The following is a 20,131-nucleotide window of genomic DNA, read 5'->3' on the forward strand; positions in this document are numbered from 1 at the left end:
CTGCCAGCCTAGAACAGAGATGAGCATGGTAGTAGTGCAAGGAATCTGTGTTAGAAATCTGTAAAACAAGGAGTGGCATGGAGAGAGGTAAGAGAGAATGGTTAACTAATGCAAAAGTCAGGGGACATCATATGGAAATAGCAACAGAAGGCACAGAACATACAGGAGTGATTTCCACCCAGCATGAAGCTGGACTGTGGAATGACATCGAGCTGTAGATGCTGGAAGCTCAGAGGACTAAGAAAGCAACTGGATTTCTTTTCCATTGTCTATCAAGATCAGATACAGGCTACTCCTAGCTGAAGGTCTCAAAGTTGCAGAAGTCCTCATCTTTCCAGGAGATGTCCAGCCACTGTTGAGAACAGCATTGTGTTCTACCTCAGGCATTGCTCTCATCCACTGTGCTCATTCCAGTGCTTCAGCTGGCTTAGACACAAGACATGCCACAAGACATACCTTCAATTACCCACCAGCAGGATACATCAAGGTAAATCTGTACTCACTTGATTCAAAATCTAATACTGTAAGAAGTACAAAATAGCTGGAATAAATTACAAGTAGATTTTCTTGCCTATTTACTGTTCATGACAAAAATTTAGAAAAGAAGCTGTGTCAGTGTTCTAGTTGAAAAAAAAATTTGTGGCAAGTTGGTTTGCCCAACCTTTTCTAAGTATTTAGGGAAACTAGATCAAAAAAGTAATCTGCATGAAACAGATATGCCTTTGGGCATCTTGTGCAATCCAGGTTCTCTTATTAGTGATGATGTGACATTAAGAAAAACAATGGAGTTTGAAACAAACTAGAAAAAAGTGAGAGTATAACAGACTGCCCCAAATGTCATATAGTCCAAAATCCACACAGTGATTCAGCTCAGCCTCTATCCAAGGAAGTGATGTGCTTTTTTTTTTGCTTCTCTAGGAATTATTAAATATAACATCCACATTGCATGTGCAGTTGTTGCCAGAACCTTTTAGCCTCCTGCAAGGTGCTGTCTTTTATGGAAGCAAACCTGTTACCAAATATAGCAATGGCTATGTAATATATGCCAATTTTGTTTTTTCACACTGTCCCACTCTGTATGGGGCGGGGGAGGATCCTGCTGGACTTCTGTTCCACAGAGATGGAGCACCAAATGTTTCCTCTTCCCCTACGCACTATTAAGAAGTGGCATTGTCAAAAACAAGTTATTTTGTGCCAGTTCTCTTCCGAAGAAGCCTCAGACTCCAAAACAGCTAAAACCATCTGGCAAACTCTTGCATGAATCATGGGGATATTTGTAGCCTCTGGCTTTTTGAACCACGCTGTGAGTAATCCCAGTCGCTCTCGTCACCACTGCTGCTGAAACCCGTTCCTTGTGTTCTGAATAAAGACGAAAGGGGCCTCCGACCGGGCCTAGTGGTCTCCAGATTGTCAGGAGCCAAAACTGGTCTACAAACATCTGAGCCGTCTGTTCCAGCCTGTAAGATCCGGACCGGCGGCCTTGCTGCTTGCAGCGGGAGCCTGCCCGGGGGTCGGGGCTGGGGTTCCGCAGTGCCTTTTGCCGTGTGCCCGAGGCTCGGCCTGCCCCGCGGCCTGCGACAAGCCCCGCACAAGGGCCGCGCTAACCGAGCTCTGCCCGAAGCCCGGGGTCCCGTGTCAGCCCCTCACGAGCCTGCGAATCCCGGGGTCACCTCGGGACGCGGCGGCAGCACCGACCGTATCCCCGGGCTCGGGTCCGCGGCCGCCTCCGCCCCTTCCCCAGCGCGTCACGGTGGCGAGGGGAGGGAGGGAGGACTGGGCGGCCTTGGCGGCGGCGGCGCGGGGCTCGCTCCTCCCCCGCGCCCTCAGCCATTTTAGCAGCCGGTATCGCCACCGGTAGCGCTGTGATCTCCGCCGGCAACGCCGGGGCTGGGCACGGTGAGTGAGGACTCTGCGCAGCGGGGATGGGATGGGATGGAGTGGGGTGAGATGGGATGGAAGACAGTGGGGTGAGATGGGACGAGGCAGAGCTGGTTCCCCCCCTTGCTGCCATTCGGCAGCATCTGGGGAGCGGCGAGGGGCGGGAGGGTCGCCCCGCTCACGAAGAGGGGCTGCGGGGCTGGCGCTGTCCCCGGCCCCGGGGCCCGCGGGGCTCCCTCGGGGCGGAGGCGGCCGGGTCAGCCGGGGAAGGAGCGGGGTTACCCGGGGTCAGATCCGTCCCTGCGGCCGTGGCTCGGGGGGCCGGGCCCAGAGGATGCACCGGGGCTCGGGGGGCCGGGCCCAGAGGATGCACCGGGGCTCGGCGCTCCGGTGCGGGCGGGCAGGAGCAGCCTCGGCCGCTGCCCGGAGCAGGTGGCGGCGCGGAAAGGCTGCCTGGAAGTGCCGAGGGGTGTCGGGGGGCCGGCCCTCCATGAAGCCGGGCGGGAAGCGCCCCTGCCTGCCCCAGCACTGCCCCGGCCCGCGGCTTCTCTCCAGGTCTTTTCCGCAGCTCCGGGGCAGCTCTGGCGCATCTCGCCGCTCCCCGTCACGCCCGAAGCCCGCGGGGCCGAGCGCGGTCGCTCCCGTCGGTAGCCGGACCCCCCGCCCGCCCCTTCCCGGCTCCGCGCCGGGCCCGAGCTCATCCCCGATTCTCCCTGGGCCCTGCCCGGTGCTTCGGCCGAGCTCTGGCCTCCCCCGGAGCCCCCCGGCCCCTCGAGCCCCCCGCCCCCCGCCTGGATGCAGGGGAGGAGGCTGGGCTCGGAGATGGGCTGATGCTGATGAGGAGAGGTGATTCACCGCCCAGCGCAGGCTTCTCTGCTCCACGTCACTAAACACCTGTTCGAGGAAAGCAAGAAACTGGCTGAATATTTTAGATTTTGCTTTTTGGTGTTCTAGAGCATCCCCGTTGTGGACTTCTGAAACTTATTCGAAAAGGAAGTGCATGTGCAGTACCTGGGTCCCTGCCCTGGCTGCACAGACCTCTCCTGATCCAGTTTGCCTAGTCCCTTAATGAAATAATTGTAGCATAAACCTTTATAACATATAATATTTGGGGGAAAATGAAATATGAAACATTTCTGTTAGGAAAAAAAGGAGTGCTAGAACAAAACGTTTCAGTGAGGATGTTCAGTAAATATAGATGGAGGTTACAGAGGGCTTTGGTGTTGAGGAATGTTTTATACAAAGTAAATGGACAGTTGGAGTCCCTGATGATGGTGAAAGATGATTGTCAGGTTAAGGATAATGTTGGTCCTTGCTTGCATCGGCTGTTGGTCCTCTTTGCATCTTGGCTTGTTGCAGAAAATAAGAATATGATGTGTGTTGTCATTTACTATTATAGACAAACTTGCAGTTGTAGCCTTGCCAATTTCAAGGCCAAAAATGAGCAAATAAAGCGGCAGATAGACCTTAGAAACATACGATGTTTTTTTCTGTAAGTCCTGCTTTTTAAATCTTTGGAATTTGTCAACTCAGACTAACTGCAATGACTGAAGACATAGATTTTCTTTTTCCCTAAGATATGTTTAAGATTTTAATGTCTTCAGTCTTTCCACCCAATCAAAAGACAGGTAGCAAAGTTCTGCAGTCTCTGACATTTCATAAAAATGAAACTTGTCATTTTTAGGTTTCATTTTTTATTTCTTCTGCTCTTTGTGCATGGATACAAAGTTTGACTTTTAATACAATTCTACAGAAGCCTTAAATATTTCCTCATAAAAGTTATTTTGGAAACTATTTCATGCATATTTAACATAGCTCTCAGTTCTTTGTATTTATCAGTTCCCCCTTAATTGTTGTCTTACATTATAGAATTGTATAAACTTGAAACAGTCAATTTCCCCCCAGACCCTGCTGTGTTGGGGGGTTTCAAGAGGTGTTCATTATTTAGGTGTTTGCATCTCATGCACAGTTAGCTCATGTGTTACTTTAATGCCCTCTGGAACATGCACTGCCAGTGGTGGTGCTGCCCACTGGCTGCTATTGAATAATCCAACAGCAGCAGCTATAAACTTTCAGCATAATAAATTAGCAGAGTTCAGCACATGACACCTTCTCCTAATGCAAGGGTAATGCTTCAGCCGTTTTATAAAAATAGAGAAACCACTACCTAACAAACTACTAAGGCAAGGCTTAGCAAACAGTTATGTGCCAGGTGGTGTTATGATATCTATCTAGTAAAATAGCTGCAGCCTATTACACTGTTGTAAATGAAGTTAGTACTCAAATTAAATACCAAACAGTAGCCTGAGCCAAGTAAACATGCAAAATATATTGAAGTTAATGATAAATAGAGTTAGGTAGGTAGCATGAGAAATGAATGAGTGCTCTTTTATAAGAACCCTTCTGGGTAAGGCATTGCTTAAACTAAAAAAGAGTTGGAGTTAATGATTAAGGGAAATTTCATACTATACTCAAATAAGCCTGTGGTTACTGTGCTTCAGGACATTTGTTTTTGCAGGAGAGAAGGAAGTTGAATGGAAGGAGGAAAACAATTTCCTGAGGAACAGAATTTATGGTTTCTTTCTGTTTGTTCATGGATTGGATTGTTATTTAGATGGTGCAATGTCTTCAGCCTTTTTTGTGGAAGGCTTATCTCAAAAGTTGTCCGCACTGTTTAATTTTACTGCCTTCTGGGGCAGCTGCAGAGTGACTGCTTTGGTGTTCATCGTTGTTCCAGTCTCCTGCTCTCCTCCCTGTAACTGGGATTACTGCCCTTCACATTTCCATTTGGAATGGACTAGCTGTATGGAAGGGAGGGATTAAGAAAGTTTCTCCTCTGCTGGCAGAGCTATGTTTACAGTGGATAGGGATTATTATTGGTTTTTTGGTTGAGTGTGGTGGAGGGAAGTTAGGATTGCCAATAATCTGCTGACACTCCTAGAAGCTGTCTGTTTCTTCTAAATGTTGAACTCTGTAGGCAGGCACATGCAAGCAAACTGAGTGCAGCACTGGTTGTTCCTTCTGTGGCCACTCTCTCGGGGTGAGCTGTGTGGCACTGAAGGTCAGGCACATGCTCAGGTGGTGGGACAGGTTTCTCCTACACCTGTGAAGAAAGCACCAAGGCCCTTGGTCAGACTGCTCTGTGCATGGGAGGACCTTGCCTTAGTACTGGAGCTGTGAGTTGGTTTTGCTGGTTTTATGTGGATATGACCTAAAAGACACTGTTTGGAAAAAGATTTGGCCAGTGGCCAGCTTTGCCAAGGAGCTGTGGTTTCAGTTTCCTTCTCTGCAGAAAGCACCTAGTGAGATCTGCACTGGTATCAACAGAAATGGTTGGGCAGAAGGTAAATAAACTACAGCAGTGCTGTGCCTGCCCAAATCTTATCAGGGCTGTCAGTTCCTGCCTAGCACTGCCTATGAAGTGCACTCCTAATCAAGATACAGCTTCCATTGTGTGCCAGGTGTTCATAACATTATTTACCTGACCAAGTGTGTGAGACAGAGGTTAGGAATGAGTGGTGGGGGTGGAAATTCTTGGTGCTGTTGTTGTTGCCCTAGATAGGGAGCCTGTCTCCTGTGCAGGTTCCTGTGCTGCTGCTGAGCTGTGCTGCCACAGCCCAGAGTAACTTCTGGGTCAGGACTGACCTGGGGCTGGCATCAACTTCTTTTTTACTTGAGGATGGTGAGAGGCTGGCACAGCCCTGTGGATGCCCCAGCCCTGGCAATGTCCAAAGCCAGGTTGGATGAGGCCTTGAGCCTGCAGAGCTTTGTTACAAGGAGTGTGTGGGTGTGAGGCCTGATGGTACAATTGTCTGGGGAGTTATTTATGATGATCCCAAATATAGCAGAAAACTCAAAGGCACATTGAACAAATTCTTAGTAAGGAAATAAATAGCACAGGCAGTGTTGGGAAATGGAGGAGCAGAACAAGCAAGAAAAGATGACCGTGGGCATGGGACTGGGAGGAGTGGGAAGTGTTTTCCTTCAGCCAATATGTGGCCAGATTGTCAGTTTGTATAATGGATGAATTTTAGAGTTTGAGTGCATGAGTTGCTTGGGATGGATGTGAGGTCAGAGCAAATGCTGCTGCTTCAGAAAGTCAGTGTGCAGTTTATTTGCTTTACATTTGGAGTAACAGCTGTGTAATGTGAAGGATGTGAGGAATTGTTTTCCTTTTTTTTTTTCTTCAGATAGAGCTAAGCACTTGGACTTGCCCCTGAAATCAAAGGGTACTTTTCACCTCAGTAAAGTGGTTTTAAGGAATCCTAGCTACTGAGAAATTATTTTTAAAAAAATACATTTTTGCATGACTTTTATAGTACAGTTAATACTAAATCAAGGGCTGTTGTACATCTGGGAGTTCACCAGGTTTCAAGGTGAGATATCTTTATCTCCAAGGTAGAGATAAAGTGATCTACCAATTATCACAGAATTAAGAGTCTCGGATTTAAAGTGATCCAAGGTGGAACCCTGGTTATCACTTTAAATCCGAGACTCTTAAATCTGTTATACTTGAATACCACTGTTGTTCCTTGAGGACAAAAACGAATGTACTGGGATTTGCAGGATTTCCTTCTATGTATATTGATGTGACTATTGATTCCCTATAGTGCATTACTGCTTCATCAGTAGGGCATCTTTTTTTAAAAACATACTTGTAACTTTCCTTTTAGGTTAACAAGTTTTTTATTTCTTTTAAAGGTCTTATTGTAAACTCATTGGTCTGGCAAGGACAGCTTTAAAAGTCAAAACTCAGAGCAGAAGACCTGTATACACATCTGTTTGACTTGAAGCTGTAATGATACTGCAGCTCATTGTATGAGTTTTGCTCATCATTTTTGTTAGTGTACAGAGAAAGTGCCCTTATTTCCAAACCCTGATGTTTTATAGCATAGATGTTTACTGGCAGTTAGAATATGAATATGTGTATCAATTTTAAAAATAATCTAGGTGTGCTTGAAAAACTGTGACATTAGAAACAAGTTAACATTGCAAGGACAGATTTAAAATAGCACATTACATCCCAGTACTTGTTCTCTTACAGCTTGTACTAATTAAGAGATGTTTAAATTACCATTTTAATAACACTGAGGTGGTGTTCTGTTCTAACTCTCCTTACTGCAAAAAATAAGATTGTAAGTGAGCAATACCCAGGCAGCTACAGAAATGCTTGTTTTGAGGTAATAAAAAAAAAATAAACATATAATAAATAAATGCTTTATTTTTAAAATATATGTTAATGACATATTTACTCTATCCCCTTCCTTTGTTGTAGTATGAGCTGGGCCAACATGTAAAAGTTTTGACATTAAGCTAATGGTTATGTTTGGCAAAAGTGCTCTTAGATTTGTACAGCAGACCTGGTTTTTGTTTGTTTGGTTTTTTTTTAGCTATATTACAAGACACTGCAACCTATTTTAAAGGGAAGGTAGTATTAGTACAATCTCTGATCTTTGTTCCACTTGGCAATGTGCTTCACCCAACTGCACAACATTTTCATTGAAATTGTGCTTAGTAAGTATGACATATTCTAGGAGACAGAGGAGTAGACTGAAGTAGCATGAAAGGATGGTGCTTTTTAAAATAGTTTTTGGCACATTATAAGCTACAAGAAGTGCATCCTGCACCCCACCTTCACTGAGATTTTCCTCTGTACATGCAGTGGCTCAGTTTCAATGGTTCAGTATCCAGTTTATACAGCTGCTACTTTGGGTGTTTGCTGTGTAACTTCAGAGAAGTGACTGGAGTGCCAGTAGTGCCTTTACTAAGGTTCTTCCTGACTGCTGCATGGCAGTCTGAGTGTGCTGTGGGTGCAAGACTGGGCTCTGGTGCTGTCAGCAGTGCCCACTGCACACCCACATGTGGTTTGACTTCCCTGGGGTTGGGCTTATTGGGGACTGAGAGCTTGAACACTTTCATTTCTGTGCTGAAATTTTTGACCTTCAAACATCCCCAAAAAAAGTCAGAGCATCCACATGCTGCTGCTTATTTCCTGAAGTATTTCCTCCCATCCCCAAATAGTTTTGTTTTCAGCTGTGTCTCTGCTCACCTTGGCACTGCTGTAATTTATACATCCCTTGTATCCACCTACTCAGCTCATTGGCAGAGTAGCCCCTAAAATAGCTGTGTAACTGCCCTTCTTGGTAAGTCACCCCTGAGCTTTTTTAAGGGCCTTATTTGCAGAAGTCCTGCTCACAGAAAAAAAACAAACATTGGCATAGAGAGGAACTGAAAAAGTTATAATACTGAACGTGTAATACCACAAAGAGAAAATCCTCTTCTCTGTTGGTAGTTTATAAGCATATTTATTTGGTATTTCCCACTTCAGGTACTGGGAAAAGAAATACAAAGCAAATAACTGATTTCTTCAGAGCACCTGTGTGCCCTAAGGCACTTCTTTTAAAGCTGCCAGAAAATCTTTGTCATGTGCCATGGTAATAACAGCCCTAACACTTGTGTTAAATTTGCTTTGTCTCCTCATGCAAGTGAATTCTCACTGTCCCTCAGTTGCACTGATGCTTTTGCAGACATCAGTACAGCAGTGTTTCTGTCTTTTAGCTTTTCCTGTGATTGTTTTTCAGCCTGTCCATGTCCTGCTGTGGCACCTGAAGGCCCCCAGCTGCAAACTGTGTGAGCCTCTGCCCAGTGCAGCAGCTCTCACCACGAGCCTGCTGTGGGCTCTGGGGGAGCCTGGTGTCCTTCCTTCCCCCATCTGTGTTCTCCACAGCACCACTGGGCACACCAGTTGATTTCCTGTGATTGAATTTTCTATAGGAGGTGCTCTGCCATAACATAAGAGCTGTCCTTTGTGGTTCAGGGGAAAATGTACTGATGAGCTTGAAAAAATCAGATCTCCTGCTGGTCTTTAAAGCTGAAGGCGTGCTGTACTTTTGGAGATTGATCAGGTGAGTTGCCCCTTCTACATCAAACTTTCTCAGCTCCATTACAAGCCTCCTATACCACAGTGTTTGCTAAAATAAGAACTTTCTCAAATACATTTTGTGTTCATATAGTGATTGCTTATCTGGCAACAAGTCTTGATTGGAGATGTTACAATTTACAAAACAGTAATTTATTTATTAGATCTGTTTCTGTGCACTTGAACCAAAAAGTACACTAAGAAGGATGTAGTTAGAGAAACAGAAGATTGTATTTCACTGCATTTGAGGAACTGACAGTAATCATTATTTACAAAGAGCACTCACTACTATCAAGATGGGCAGGTACTACAAAGTGTTTGCTCTAATTTCACCCTGTGTTGTAGTTCCCCATTTTATTGCACATGTTTATGGCAGGTAGCACATGCAGCAGAATGAGTCTTTGCACATTTAAATGTGCACTGACAACACTGTCCTGTTGAGTAGGTAGGGCTGAAGGAATCTGGTAAGAGCACAAGGAGTCTGTGTTGTCCTGGCTGGTAAGAGGGTGCAAGTGTCTGTCTGAAAAAAAAAGGCAAATTGATATAACTGGTTGGACTTACTGAAACACTTCACCTTGTCTAAGTGATCCATTGGGTACTTTGTTGTTTCCTCCCCAGCAGCATACATGCAATAGTTCTGGAAAAGATCAAATTAAATTCAGTTTATCTAAAGCACATGATAAGTAGAATACACATTGAGTCATTCTCCCATTTGTTTTGGTAGCCAGAGGAGCTGAGCAGCCTATGAAATGTCACTATTTCAAATATGCCAGTTCAGCCTGAGGAGCTGGACACGGTGGATCACAGCATGCTGAATGGCTCACAGCAAAATCCCAAAAATTTATGAATGAGAGCATTGCTCTCATAGCTTAAGCTGCCAGCTTGGCAGCCAGCTACCACACAGTCACTTTGGATTAGGAAAATTACTAACTCCTGACCTTCCACAAATAAAAAATTACGCCTGTTTAGGTATTTTGGAGTGTATAAAATGAATCTGCAATAAAATTTTTAAACTGGCTAGGTATGAGGGGGTTGGGCTTGGGTTGTGGCTTTTATGGCTTTCAGTAAAGATAAAAGTGGATTATGTATCATGGTAGAGCTTCTGGTTGCCTTTTTCCCCTCTAGTACACTTCCATGGATGCACTAAGCTTGCCAAGGCTGCAGCCAGCAGTCTCTCACTCTGGCTGCTGGTGAAAGGAGTGGGGCAGCAACAAATAGGTGGAGGTTACTTCATTCAACTGTAGCTCTGTTTTCAGGCTTATTTCAAGTTCTTGCAAAGCACAGGACTGTGTTTCAGCAGAACTAAGCCAAGGTGATCACTTCCTCTCTCTCAGTGGCCCTTTCTGGGACTGAGTCACGAGTGGGGTCAGACAGCCCATGCAGCTGCAGGCTGTGTGAGCAGGGCCCTGCAGACTCTGCACCCAGGTGGGACCACCTCAGTCCAGAGCTGCATCCAGTTACTGCCACGAGCCTGAAGTGGAAGACTCAGGGAACCAGCCCCCTTGTTGCACTGTTCACTTCTCATTTGGAGTCTCCCTTACACATGGAGGTCATGTTTTTGTCATTCAGCAAAATAATTTGCTGATGTTGTGTTGTATCCTAAAAATTGCTTTAAGTACTAACCTCTCTTTTCTGTTCCTAGTTGTTTGGTTTTCTTACAAAATGAAAATGCACATACTAAAAGAATTGCAATACTGTAAAGTTTAGTTTTACAACAGTATTTTCTGTAGTTTTGAATGTTAAGTAGAAGAGTAAGCAGTTAGTGGTAATGTCAACTAAGAGCAAAGTGATACAAAAATATTTTTAAAAAAATGAAAAAGAAGGAAGAGATCTTGGTTTGTGGTGCCTGTGGTTCTTTGTGCACCAGATGTAGCAGTAGGAAGGACGGAGTAGTTTCTGTCTGCTCATGGTAGCTCATTAGTTTGTCATTCTGCACGTTACCTTCCATGAAGGCAGCTGTATGTACTGCTGATTCATACTGTGTATTTATACAGGGTAAATGAATACTGAACTTGATGGCCTTGGTTTTGTGCCTTTGTTTGATAGATGCATTTGATTTTCATTATGAAAATGGATTATCTGTTTATTTTATAAGCATGCAAATACTTCTGCATTTTTATGAGCTCCTCTGTTTGAGCAACTTAGTCAAAAGTGCTTTCCTTATGAAATGCATTGCCACAGGCAAGAGGAACAGCTAGAAAGTGAAACTAAGCTTGCTGTGCTTGAGTGAAAAGCAGGGTGAGACAGTGGGGACTGGAAAAGGACTCAGAGCAAGGTTATGCCTTAGAAAACCATGCAGAGCATTCTCCTTGTAGGAGTGTGCTGCATTTTGCCATTCTGGGATTGCCAGTTCTCCATCTGGCTGCTCTTTCAGGCCTGCTTTTCTTGCATGTCTTTCAATAACAGTACCTGTGCAGAAAGTTTTACAGCTCCATGAACTCAGCTAGGAGGAGAGATGATAAACACCTGGCAGTTTCTGTCTGACATAACTGCAGGAAAAAACCCTCATTGTAGCCCTGAATGAGTTCAGGTTATTTGCATGCTCAAAGGTGGTTTGATGAATGATTACCACATACATTTATTTCTCACTGTGCTGTGTAAGACTGTCCTGATCATATTACCACACCAGATGTTTTCCCACCTTTCTGGGTTGTGGTCTGTATCCAGATGTGGGTTGAAAAGGTAAAGGGAGGATGTGTTATTCCCTGAAAGGCAATGGTGGCAAAGGTTTCTGTTGTCTGTTTCTCTCAGTTGATCCATTGGTGTTCCTCAGACAGAACAAATAGTTTGAGAAATTTTTTACATATTACCTCTTAGCTTTTAGTTTTCTTAGTTAGCTGAAATGAGATTTGCATTTGTAACTTGCATAGCATTGAGTAGGTTTATCTTTCAGAAAGGTAAGCTTTGACTGTTGCCTAAGCTTTACTGTTGAGGCTGTTCAAAGCAGTCTGATGCCAGATTTAACCATCCTGAGTACACAAGAGAACTCTTTGTCTGGCATGCTTTTGGCAGCATGTTACATCATTCAAACTCCTGAAGGTGCTCAGACCATAAACCTGAGGTGAAAATTAAACATGAGAATGTAATGAGTTTCTAATGGTTTCTAATGCCCTGACATACCCCCCGTTCCATGTTTCAAGGAGCAGGTAGTGTTTGTACAAATGGCACTGACAACCAACACCTGGCAAAGGTCTGTTACCAAGCCAGGAAAGGTTTGGGTTGAGTGGTCTATTCAGATGTGTTTGTAACTTAAGAGGGCCTAGAAATTTCACTATTTTATGTTTTTATTTTCTAGATTTTTTGTGAGTTTATCAACCTGCTTACCCAGATACATTCAATTTGCAGTTCTGTTCAAGGTAAAGTGAATTGTGTCTGCTAGTGAGCAGCAAAATAACAATAACTAAACAATAGTTGACAATAACTAGAACGGTCCTTAAATAACCCTTACTCAAAACTTCAACAGGGAACTTTGTCCTCCCATCACTCTAAGGATCAATCTGATAGACTTGAAATGGGGACTGTGTATTTTTAAGTTGAATTAGAAACATTTTCTGACAGTGTTAGTTTTTTGAATATCACTGCATTTGTTAATAAACTAAATTATTAATTGTTTTTTGTTACTAAACTATGAATTGTTGTTGTGATACACTGTGTCATGGTAAGGATTTTTCAGTCCCTTTTTCAGAACAAAAAGTTCTAAAAATAAGTTGAAAGAATGGTCAGTTTCCTCTTGAAACTTCCTTCAGAATTTGTCTGAGACCACTTTACTGTCTGTTTAGTCTGGTGCTGCACAGTTTTTTCTTCTGCAGTTGCTACTGTGACTGCTGCTTTATTCGAACTCAAAATTACCCAGTTAGCTAAATAAATAACAAAAGTCATGGCATCAAAGCTATGTGCTTTGCTGCAAATAGTCACACACACTTTTTTGTCTTTTGGACTGTCAGGATCTGAACAAATTTTCTTTCAGGAAGCTCAGTGGCTGTGCTAGCACCCAGCTGTCCTGTGCTAGTGTGGTTTTTACTGAGGGATAGGACATGGGGGTATGACCATGGAGATGTGGTTACACAGCTCCTTGGCCAGAGGCAGCTCCAGCTCAGGCCTGCAGTGTGTGATCCTCTGCCCTCTGCTGCTTTGCAAATGGCACTTGAAAATTTTGGGCTAAGAACATCAAATGCTTCTGCCTTTGCAACTGTACACCTTAAACACTTTCTTGCCTGTAAATAAGAAGTGCAATGCACATTTATTGGGGGGTGGTAAAGTTCAAAACTTTGGTGTTTAAAACTGTTTCAGAGGTATTTTTTCCCTGCATATTTTTTTTAAGGCATCTTGAAGAATTGTGCTAGTTTCTGCTGTGTTCTCATTAGTACGAATGATTACGTTCAGAGTACTTTTGAACAAAATATTGTTTAGAGCTAAATCTAAAAACTTGAATGTGCACTTTGCCTTGTAGGGGAAAATGTAATTTGCAATGAGATTTGTTTGGTCACCTCACTTCCTCTTTGAAGTGCAGATAAAAATCAAAGAACTGTTATGAAACAGTACAGCAGTAAAATTGCCTTCCTTGGCAGAAAATGCCAAATAACATTATTAACAGAAATGTACCCTAAAGGTATCTTGGTCTACCATAAAGCACATGAAAGTAGCAGAAGGCAAGTTCACTCCCAAAAAGTTTAAAGTCAGTTCAGCAAAAAGTTGCAGTATGTAGTCCTGTCTTAGATAAGTTACAACTTGGGAATTCCACATATGGACCCAGAGATGATGAATACTTAGAAATGAATCTAGGTGTGTTTGCCTAGAAAGTAATGGGGTAGGTTCAACATGAACCAAGCAATAGACTGGGCTGAAGTTTTGCATTAAGACCACAATAAAATGCAGTCCCTAAACATACAAAAAACATCATCACTTTTTCACTGGAAGATACTGTGAATCTGTTCAAAAGATTAAACTGTGCTTGCTCCCAAGGCTCCTACTGTTTATGGACCCTCAAAGCATTTGTATTACACAATGAAAGTGAGAAATAGAGATGACTCATGCTTGAAATCTCAGGGGCTACCATCTCAAATGACCATGGGTGGGGGCAACTTTCTTAAACTTGTATTTTTTAAGTGCACACCCAGTCATCTGTATATCAGAATGTCAGCAAGGAGAGAATTTCTTCAAAATACAAATAAGAAAATTAAGTAAAAATTAGCCTTTCAGCTTAGTCAAACAAGGGAGGAATTTGCATTTGAATGGGAGCTCCTGAGAGAAAAAGGAAGGTGTGTTTTCCACCTCTAGTGCTCTTCTTGTTGACTGTCCCTATAGAATTTTGGAAAACTCATACAAACCTTAGAAAAATCTCTCCCAGCCTACAGTACACTTTTTGGTAGACAAGAGACTACTGGTGCAGTACACAAGGAGCATTTACTCTCCCTTCTTCCTTTTTTGAGTATGCAATTAATTTCACTACCTAAATTATGACCCCTGTCTGAGAAGAAAACACCCTAATGTGAATGATGAGAGGTGATGGAGTTTCTGAAAAGCAAGGAAGGTAAATGTAAGATCAATGGCAGCATTTCTTGCCAAAATGAAAGCTGAAGACCCAGTCAGGCTCCCAGAAGGAATGGAGAGTTATATTTAGAACTAGGACAAGCATAAGTACATTTTCTGTGGATCAAATTCTGAAAAACACTTACCCAGGGAGATTATTTTCTCCATCTTTATTTGCAAAACAAAAAGCACATGGCATCCTAATTTCCTTACATTGTCAAAGGCTGTCATTGATATGATCATTGGAAGCATAAGAGGGGGAGATGAGCACCCTAATTCTTGAACAGTGAATTTAAGAATTCTTAAATAAAACATTTGTCAATGCCTATGTTTCTGGTGCTGACAATATCTGAAAATAGATAAAAGAATGTCACCAGGCCCAGGGAAGCACCTAGCAATTGGAAGCAAAAGATTAGTTAGAAAGTATGAATGTAACGTTTATCTGCAGTATCCAGTAATCTACCAGAAACAGGAATATTACATCTGGCTTTGAGAACTGTAAAACACTGTGATGCCCAAAAGATGGGCTGGAAGTAAACCCCTACAGAGCAGTGTCTATAGAGCAGGTTTGTGTTTATTGCAGTGCTGGAGTGAGGGGGATTTCTCCTCCTAACTCACCCACCTTTGTCAAGTGCTGTGGTGCATTTATACAGTCAGTGTGGCTCAGTGTCACTGCAACACCATCACATACACACCAGAACTAATTTACATGCTGTGAGCTCATGGTTATTAGACAGTTCTTTTGCACTTGTGCCTCCCCACTTTGGGGGTTGTGGGGGGTCTTTGATGAAGGCTTCTAAAGTCTTCTTCACATCTGAGCTTTTCAACTTTGTCTTTGGAGCATGCACAGTTATGGTGTTCCTTGGTCTGTCTGGTCTAAATTCTTTATTTTCTGGCTAATTGGCTTTACATTTGCTGATTTTTCATTAGGACTCTACTTATCTATCTCTAAAGCTATCCATCTGGTGAGGTTTTTCTTCTTTTTCATCCATTCAGCATTAAGCAACTAGTTAACCATATACTAGTCATAGTGCAGTATATACTAGTTATAGTATAGTATATACTAGTCAGCCATTACATTGTATAATTTTTTCAGGTTATATAGGTATACATCATATCAGGTTACATAGCTATAAAAGTTAGGACTCAGGTTATACAGACATATAAAAAGTCATGATTTAGCTTGTATTGATAACAGGTTATATTGATATCTTATAACTCAAGCTATATAAGCACCTTGTAACTCTGACCTAAGTTATATAGGCACCAACTGTACATCAGTTATTTAGTTTCATTGTGCCCTGAAAATGCAGGGCAAATAGGGCTTTAAATCTGTAAGTCTCAAATTGATTTGATCTACACTCTCTTTTTGTGAAATAGTTTGCTACTGAGAAAGAATTGGAAAGTAAAAGATGATGATAACTTAAATCTCACTAGTTGAATCATCAGAGCCATGCAAGTCACAACCTTTCCACTGCAAAATGCTTGTGTAGCTAAACACAGACCTAGCCAGTCTGTCCATTGTATATTTACTGTGTGTGGGAGGGAGGATTATCAGTTCTTCTTTGGCTATTTACAGAGCTTTTGCTGAAGTCTTCTGTGGCCACATGTCCTCTGAAATTTGTCCTTGCTTGTACTGTTTGTCTTTTCGTGTCCTTGTTTAAAAAAGTTGGGTGGAAACAGTACATTTATCTTTGCTGTTGGAACAGCAGAGTAACATTTGTCATAATGCCTGATGAGACAGGGGTATATATTGAAGGATTAGACTGAAATACTTTATTACTATTGAATATATATTTTCTTTGCATTTTTTTCCCTTTAGTCCAAGTATGTTTTGTAGGTGCTGGTAATAACAGTATTTTTCAGTTGCTCATTTTCTCCTTTTCCATCCTCTTCTGGAATACCCTCTGTCCAAACTACCAGTTTTTAGCCTAGTCATTAACTAAAATGCCAGTGAAACAGAAAGATGTCTCTCAGTTCCCTTAGCACAAAAAAAGACACTGAAACAGCTGTGTTTGTCATCAGTGACAGTGAGTGCATTCACAGTGCTGTGTGTAACTCAGATTGACCTGGTGATTTTCTGCCCTGCCCTGGTGAGACCCAGCCTGGACTGTGGCACACAGGTCTGGGCTGTGCAGCATGGGGAGGATTTGGAGCTGTGGGAGCAAGTCCAGAGGAGGCCATGGAGCTGCTGAGAGGGCTGGAGCACCTCCCTTGTGGGGACAGCCCCAGAGAGTTGGGGCTGTTCACTGGGAGAGGCGAAGATTGTGGGAGTGGGAGACCTCACAGCCCCTCCTGGTACCTGAAGGGGCTTTCAGGGGAGCCAGAGGGGGCGTTCTTGCGGGAACTGTGGTGACAGGAAAAGGGGGAATGGGTGCAAACTGAAAGAGGGAAAACTTAGGTTAGGTAATAGGAGGAAATTCTTTATAGGGAGGGGGTGAGGCACTGGACAGGCTGCCTAGAGAGGCTGTGGATGCCCCATCCTTGGAGTTATTCAAGGCCAGGCTGGATGGGGCCCTGAGCAACCTGTTCTGGTGGAAGGTGTCCCTGCCCAGGGCAGGGGAATAGAACAAAATGAGCTTTGAGGTCCATTCCTACCCCTTAACATTCTGTGGTTCTGTGGTTCTGTGACTCAGCCTGTGCAGCCCGGGCTGTGAGCAGAGCTGATGCTGAGTACTGCCTGCAGGAGAGGCAGTGCTGCAGGGGGAGCCTCAGGTACTCAGGGCAGCTTCTGCTGGAGCTGGAGACAAAAGAACAGGTGGGTCAGGAATGGCTTTCCCAGTTCTGGGTAGTCTCAGTGGACACTTTTCAGTTGTGAAATCTTGCCGTGGCCTTTAGTTTTCTGCCTTTGGGGCATGCAAACAGCTCTTACCCTTTCACCAAATATTTGCTTGCACTCATGTTACAAATTACAAGAGAGGTTTCACACCCAGCTCTTAGGTAATTGAGAACTACTGGGTCAGTGTGGTTGGGCTTGCTTGCACTACAGTACTTGTTGCAGAAAGAGATGTTTGACACTTAGAAATGGATTTCTTTTTTTCTGATTGGCTTTAAGTGCATATATGTTCTGAGGTAGTAAGCAGAAGCAGTGAACATAAAGGACAACAATAATATTTTCCCTTTCCTCTCCAAAATATTACCTTTGCTATTAGCTGAGTAAAATATTGTATTAAGCAGCAGTATTTTTTAAGCAGCTGTAAGAGAAACACAGTTTCCTAAGGCTATTTGTGATTTTGCTAGTTCAAGTAGAATGTATATATTTCAACTTGTATGAGGATCCACTACAACTGATTTCCCCTCTCCCTGTTTGTTGGGACATAGGTAGCAGTATTTACACTGTACAGGCATAGTGAGAGCTCTCAAAATCTCAGGCTTTGAGCTTCTATTGCATTGCCAGAGCACAGAAGTACTGCTGAAAATTGGTTAGGTTTGGTTAGGCTTTCTCTGGATTTTCACTGCCATTTGTGATGTACCAAATGTGCAAGAGGAAGATACGTAGAAATCTGCCTGTGAGAGAGAAAGAAAAATCAACTTTTTTTCCTATGAGTAACTTTCATTAATATTGCTGGAGTTTGTTTTTATAAAAGCACCGACATGATGTAAAAACTGAATCATTTCCTTTGATTTCTTTTCCTTCAATCTTTGTAACCCCAACTAAGCTGTAATTAGCCACCAAATTCTTCTAACTCTTACTGCTATTTCATCACAGTCTTCTCAGCTGTGGAAATGTTCTCTCATTTTAGTGTGTGTTAGGTATAAATCTGGAAAATAAAAACTTGTAGGAAACCTGACACTGTGCACTCATTTGTTTATTGTGATGCATCTTCCTTGCTATGTGGAATTTCTTACCCTTGGAGTAATCTCATTTTGTGTCATCTCTTTTTGAAATCCCAGCCTTGTTCTGTCCTGTACCAGAACAAATTCAGGACGACTAAATACAAACTAAGTTCCTTTCCGAAAGCTGACTAACTGAACACCCACATACTTAGGTCAACACAAATTTATTTTTTTACTGTGTAAAACCACTTTTCCAGTTACAAATCCTGAATGCTCACTGTGGTTTCCAAAATGTTTAGATCTGCCTGGATGCTAGAGAAGTTGCAGAAATGGTTGTTCCTTACTCATACTGGATTGTTTTGGACGATTTCAGAACTTCCTGACAGGAGTCAGCCCTGAGCACTTACACTAAAGTCAGAATTGTGTCTCCATTTGAAGTTGGCAAGAGCTCAAGGAGCTCTGGTGCAGAGGAACCAGACTTCCTCTGGTGTTGCTTTTAAACTAAAAACAATCTGCTTTGCAGATTGCAGATTTCTTCACAAACTAGAACACAATCCTTTTCCTCTCTAATGTCATCTTCCTTACCAGATTACTTTCCTAACACTATATTTAAAGCAGACAGAAAATGAAGTTGTATTTTCTTCCAAACATGCTATTTCATAGTAAATTGGATCCCTGGCAGGCTTTTTAACACCAGAGGAAGGATTGTAAGCAGTGTTGTTGAAATAGTTACACTATTAAGCCTTTAGAGGGTTTTGGGCTTGGGCTAATTAAAGCCTTTCCTAGTGATGATAATAATTTGCTGCCTTACTAAAGTTAAACTGCATAGGATAAAATTTCTAGCTACAGGTACTTAATTTGATTTTGAATTACTCTTAAAAATTCTAGTAGTGTGTGTAAATGCTGAGTAAGCTGATTCTGTTCAGTTTGGAGAGTCAAATGCAGAGAAGATTAAGGCATTTCCTCCTCTGAGAATAGTCACTTCCAGAGGCATAAACTCTCTGTTCCCCATACACACTTTTGCTCTTACTTAGTCCCATAATCTTTTGTGACTATTTAAAAGGGGTTTTTTCTATATTAAAAAATATAATTGCTAGTTGTTTCTTAGATTTGAGGTAAATTAGGAAGAGAGGAATGTTCCGGAGCATGTGCTGTGATTTCAGACTCTGTTCTATGACCCTGGCTACAGGACAGGAATAGAAACTTTTATTTAAGGATATAAAAGTGAGATTGTACTTAGATAACATCTCTTCCATCTCTGGCAGCCCATAAAGTACAGTGTCAGTCAGGAGTAAACTTGGACTGTAGAATTTTTGTAAACACCCAGCCTATAAAAGCCGTAAGTGAAACATTCCCTCATGAGTGAGGTTTCCAGCATGAACACTGTAACATGTCACTGCAAAGGTTAAATGAACTCCAGACCACTTCAGAATTGATAGAAGCTGATTCACCAGAGGAAAATCCTTTGGAAATGCTGAAAAGCAGCTATCTAGGCTCTCCTAGATAGATACAACATCTATTTTGGTTTGGTTTCATTTTTCTCGTAGTCATGCCTGACGTACACTGCTCTTTCTGGGAACATGCATTTCCTGCACCAAGAACTGGAAGCTGCTGTTTCCAAAACAGCTAGATAAGCATCTAAAGAGGCTGCTTCTGTTCAACAGTCAAGAGAAATAATAAGCTTTGTAAACCAATAGAAAATATTACATATTCTAAATATTTCAGTGTTAAATACCAGTTTTATTGTGAAAGTTTTCATGAATGCTAAATTTTATTTGTAAGGAATGAGGAAAGTTATGAAGAACATGACTGTTATACTTTAGTAATATGTAGTTGTCTTACCTTGAAGCAAGACAATCTTACCTTGTCCTTGGATGGTGCATTGACGTGAGCATTGCATCTCATCCTTTATCTTAAAGTCTCATTAAGTAGGAGATTGAAGTCATAAGGTATAATTTGAGTAGCTAATTTTGGCTTCTGACTGAATACTCCTGGTATGGAGGTACCTTTGCACGTTGAGTATGTCAG

The 20,131-nt window shown here is 42.6% G+C and overlaps 1 protein-coding gene across 2 annotated transcripts in view; it reads left to right on the forward strand.

Annotated features, from left to right (window-relative positions):
- Nucleotides 1–1,440: 1,440 nt before the first annotated feature.
- The window catches only part of ACSL4 (acyl-CoA synthetase long chain family member 4), a 37,163-nt gene continuing 18,472 nt past the window's right edge, over nucleotides 1,441–20,131 (forward strand). The window contains exon 1 of one of the 2 annotated variants that reach the window (XM_054289578.1): nucleotides 1,441–1,459. The gene's annotated coding sequence lies outside the window, so the exon portion shown is untranslated. Of the gene's footprint in view, nucleotides 1,460–1,804; nucleotides 1,897–20,131 lie in introns of those variants that run through there. The other variant, XM_054289576.1, reaches the window with a different exon arrangement.

Source organism: Melozone crissalis, unplaced genomic scaffold (assembly GCF_028551555.1).
Source record: "Melozone crissalis strain CALT ecotype California unplaced genomic scaffold, PUWL_Pcris_2 ptg000068l_1, whole genome shotgun sequence".
NCBI lineage: Eukaryota > Metazoa > Chordata > Aves > Passeriformes > Passerellidae > Melozone > Melozone crissalis.